Source organism: Arachis ipaensis, chromosome B1 (assembly GCF_059453495.1).
Source record: "Arachis ipaensis isolate K30076 ecotype BB chromosome B1, ASM5945349v1, whole genome shotgun sequence".
In the NCBI taxonomy this organism is placed as follows: Eukaryota; Viridiplantae; Streptophyta; class Magnoliopsida; order Fabales; family Fabaceae; genus Arachis; species Arachis ipaensis.
The window spans coordinates 67,810,129-67,814,892 of NC_142436.1; the positions used below are offsets into that span (position 1 = coordinate 67,810,129).

General features: G+C 41.2%; 1 non-coding gene across 1 annotated transcript; it reads right to left on the minus strand.

Annotated features, from left to right (window-relative positions):
- Window positions 1-630: 630 nt before the first annotated feature.
- LOC148576918 (small nucleolar RNA R71) lies at window positions 631-738 on the minus strand. The gene has a single exon (XR_015903459.1). It is a non-coding gene; the product is annotated as a small nucleolar RNA R71 (small nucleolar RNA).
- Window positions 739-4,764: the final 4,026 nt, after the last annotated feature.

A 4,764-nucleotide genomic window follows, 5' to 3' on the forward strand; every position in this document is an offset into this window, starting at 1 on the left:
TGCTAAAGTTATTAATTAGAATTTATTTATTTGCATTTTATTTTATTTTGCTACTATGAGCTGCATGTTTCTTTCGTCAAATGATGCGTTCACTTCCTGATCTGCGCTTGCTAGTATTCGATCCTGAAAATTGAAAGGACTATTTCACGAATAAGGCGAGCTCGGCGACGGTTAGTCTGCTCTGAAGGCGGATCTGAAAGTGAACTTGAGGAAGAAACCAGCTCCCGTTCTACAGATTCGGTTGATTCACGTGCAGACGACATAGCAGCTAAGAGAGTTACCATCCAGGAGGAAGGAGCCCCTGATTTTACAATGCAACCGTTTCAAGCGCATCACCCAGCGGTGGCTACAGATTTTGAAATAAAGACCGCATTGCTCAATTTGATGCCCAAGTTTCATGGCTTACCTGCTCAGGAGCCCATCAAGCACCTGAGAGATTTCCAGGCAGCCTGTTCTACTGTCAGGCATGATGTTACAGATGAAACTTCAATTCTGCTGAAAGCTTTCGCATTTTCTCTTGAGGGAAAAGCAAGAGAGTGGTACTACACTCAACCCCTAGCTAATGTATCCAACTGGGATACGCTCAGAAAAGAGTTTTTGGAGAAATTCTTTCCATCTGAAGTTACTGATAAACTAAGGAAAGATATTTCCACTATTGTTCAAGATGACAACGAGACTCTCTTTGAATACTGGGAGCGCTTCAATAATCTTCTGGAAGCATGCCCTCACCACATGATTGACAAGATAGTGTTACTCAGCTATATCACGCAGGGCATGAGGCCCCAAGATAAGACCACATTGGAAAGTGCTAGCAATGGGTCCATGAAGAAGTACAAGACCACTGATGAGGCATGGCAATTGATCAGCGACGTAGCTGAATCTACTAGGAACCATAGACAGAAGCAAGGCCGTTCAAAAGCCGTTGCAGAGGTATCCTCTAGCAGAGAGACTACTGCTCTAACTCAGAGTATCTGTGAAATGACCAACTTGCTGAAGCAGATGCAATTGAATCAACAAGTTCAGCAAGCTCAACCTCCTTCACCACAGCAAAACCAACAGTTAGTCCCACTGAGAGTTTGTGGAATTTGTGATGATTATAGCCATTATACTGATGAATGCCCGCAACTCCAACAGGAAGACAACATGGTGGCATCCACTCATAACTTCTCTGACCGCCTCAACCAAGGGTACAATCAAGGTGGAAATCATAACCATGGATGGCAGGACAATTCTAACCAGAATTGGAGGGACAACAATAACAGAGGAGGCAGAGATAATCAGGGAAATCAGAGGTGGAATAATAATAACAACAGGTAGCAGAACCAACCTTACAAAGCACCTCACCTGAGGCAATCCCAAGGACCACAGAATACCCAACAGCAGACCTCTCAATTTACTCATTCTTCTTTATCTCCTAATGAAGAGTTACTACAATCTTTTGAGCGGAGACAACAGACCATGGAAAATAACATTATGAATAACATTAATGCCAGTCTGAATGGTCTGACCTCTACTTTGCAAGCTCTTGTTTCACAGATTGGATCCATACAAAATTCTAGTAACCAACCTTCAAGCTCCACTGGAATCCCCTCTCAACCATTACCCAATCCAAAGGGAGGCATTAATGCCATCACCCTGAGGTCCGGAACCACACTGCAGGAGAGGAATCAGGAGGAGCCAAGCTCACCAGAACATGCCTCAGCTGAAGAGGTAGTAGAAATAGAAGATGTTGAAGAGGAAGAGGACATACAGGACATAGCTGAAAAATAAGAAGTTCAACCACAGGAGGAAGCACCAAGAGGCGCAGACACTGCAGAAAACAATACTCCTATTCCATTTCCACAACTTGCAAAGAAGCCCAGGAAGCAGCTGGAACCCGATCCCAAAATGGTAGAAATATTCAAAAAGGTTGAGGTAACTGTTCCTCTTTTTTATGTTATTCAACAAGTACCTAAATATGCAAAGTTTCTAAAAGATTTATGTATACATAAAGACAAAATTAATGAATTAGAAACTATTCCTTTAGGTAGTTCCATATCTACTTTAATGGGAGGATTACCTGAAAAGTATAGTGACCCAGGTCCTTGTATAGTTAGTTGTACTATTGGTGGAGTAGTAATTTATGATTGTATGTGTGATTTAGGAGCATGTGTCAGTATAATGCCTTTGTCTATATATGATATTTTGAGGCTCCCTCCCTTAAAAAGGTCGGCAGCTCGTTTTGTATTAGCAGATAAAAGCATTATTACAGTGGCTGGAGTTGCTGAAGATGTTTTAGTGAACATTAAGGGGCTTACATTTCCCACTGATTTTTATATCTTGGAAATGCCCCATAATGACTCAGATAAGCCATCATCAATCCTACTTGGAAGACCATTCCTGAAGACATCAAAATTCAAATTGGATGCTTTTTCAGGAACATACTCTTTTGAAATAGATGGCCGCATAGTAATCTTCAATCTGAATGGAGTCATAAACAACCCTCCAGAAGATCATTCTATCTTCCAGTGTGATGTCATAGATGAAAGTGTAGCTGAAGTTCACAAGGAAGAGTTAGAAGAGAGGCACACTGGACAAGGTCCAAGTGTGGGGACCCCCTTAACTAACAATGAGGGCACTTCGACATTTTCACAAGCTCCAGACAATCCAGAGCCTACCCATGATCAGAAGTTGGAACTGAAACCTCTTCCTCCACATCTCAAATATGCTTATCTTGAAGATGAACAGAAGTTCCCCATTATCATTGCAAGGGAACTCACTTCTCAATAGGAAGAGCAGTTACGTGATGTACTAAGGAGGCACAAAAAGGCAATTGGGTGGAGTTTGGCAGACATAGTAGGCATCAACCCTCAAGTATGTGAGCACAGAATATTTTTAGAAGAAGGAGCAAGACCTGTCCGTCAACCCCAAAGGAGATTGAATCCCACTATCTTGGAAGTTGTCAAAAAGGAAGTGACTAGACTATTGGAAGCAGGTATCATCTATCCCATTTCAGACAGTGAATGGGTTAGCCCAGTACAAGTGGTGCCCAAGAAGTCTGGAGTCACTATAGTAAAGAATGAGAATGGAGAGCTCATGGCAACTAGAGTTCAGAATGCTTGGAGAGTCTGCATTGATTACAGGCTTCTCAACCAAGCAACCCGTAAGGATCACTACCCACTTCCATTCATTGATCAAATGCTGGATCGCCTGTCAAGTAAATCACATTATTGCTTTTTAGATGGTTACACAGGTTATTTCCAGATTCATATAGCCCCTGAGGATCAGGAAAAGACCACTTTTACATGTCCTTTTGGGACCTATGCTTACAAGAGAATGCCCTTTGGCTTGTGCAATGCACCAGCTACTTTCCAAAGGTGTATGATGAGTCGTTTCTCTGATCTTATTGAGGACTGTATGGAGGTTTTTATGGATGATTTTAGCGTTTATGGTGATTCTTTTAGCCTTTGCTTAGATGGATTATCTAGAGTATTAGATAGATGTGTTAATACAAACCTTGTATTGAATTTTGAAAAATGTCATCTTATGGTAAAACAAGGGATTGTATTAGGACATGTGGTATCTAATAATGGCATTTCTGTAGAACCAGCAAAGGTGAATGTTATTTCTAGTTTACCTTACCCCTCTTCTGTGAGGGAAGTTCGTTCGTTCCTTGGCCATGCAGGTTTTTACAGGAGATTTATTAAGGACTTTAGTAAGGTAGCACTTCCCTTATCCAGATTACTACAGAAGGATATTGAGTTCGAGTTTAGTGAAGATTGCAAACAAGCATTTGATAAGCTGAAAGCTGCCCTGACTCGAGCCCCTATTGTGAGAGGACCAGACTGGAGCCAGCCGTTTGAAATCATGTGCGACGCTTCTAACCATGCAGTAGGAGCAGTGCTGGCTCAACGCGAAGGTAAGGATCCTTTTATTATTACTTATGCGTCTAAGACTTTAGACACTGCCCAGTCCAATTATACTACTACTGAGAAAGAGCTTCTCGCTATTGTTTTTGCTCTGGATAAATTCCGAGCTTATTTACTTGGTACTAGAGTAGTAGTGTATTCGGACCATGCAGCTTTAAAGTATCTATTAGCTAAAAAGGAGTCCAAACCAAGACTTATATGTTGGATACTGCTATTACAAGAATTTGATTTAGAAATAAAGGATAGGAGTGGTAACCAGAATTTAGTGGTAGACCATTTGAGTCGCCTTGAGCACATTAAGGATGATTCTACTCCTATAGATGATAATTTTCCTTTTGATAACCTGCAAGCAGTATCTGAAGTATCCCCTTGGTATGCACCTGCAGCTAATTATCTAGTTAGCCGCACATTTCCTCCAAACTTTTCTAAGCATCAAAGAGACAAGCTGAAAAGCGAGTCTAAATATTATATATGGGATGACCCATATTTATGGAGATGTGGCGCTGATAAGGTAATTAGACGTTGTGTGTCTCAATCAGAATTCCAGTCCATTTTAGAGGCCTGTCACTCATCTGAGAGTGGAGGACATTTTGGCCCTCAAAGAACAGCTAGAAAGGTCTTAGACTGTGGATTCTGGTGGCCTACTCTTTTCAGAGACACTGCTGAATTTTGTAAATCTTGCCCCCCATGCCAAAAATTTGGTAATATATCCAAGAGGGATGAGATGCCTCAACAAATTATGCTTTTCTGTGAAATTTTTGATGTTTGGGGCATTGACTTCATGGGTCCATTTCCAAATTCTAATGGATATTTTTATATATTGTTAGCTGTAGATTACGTTTCAAAATGGGTGGAA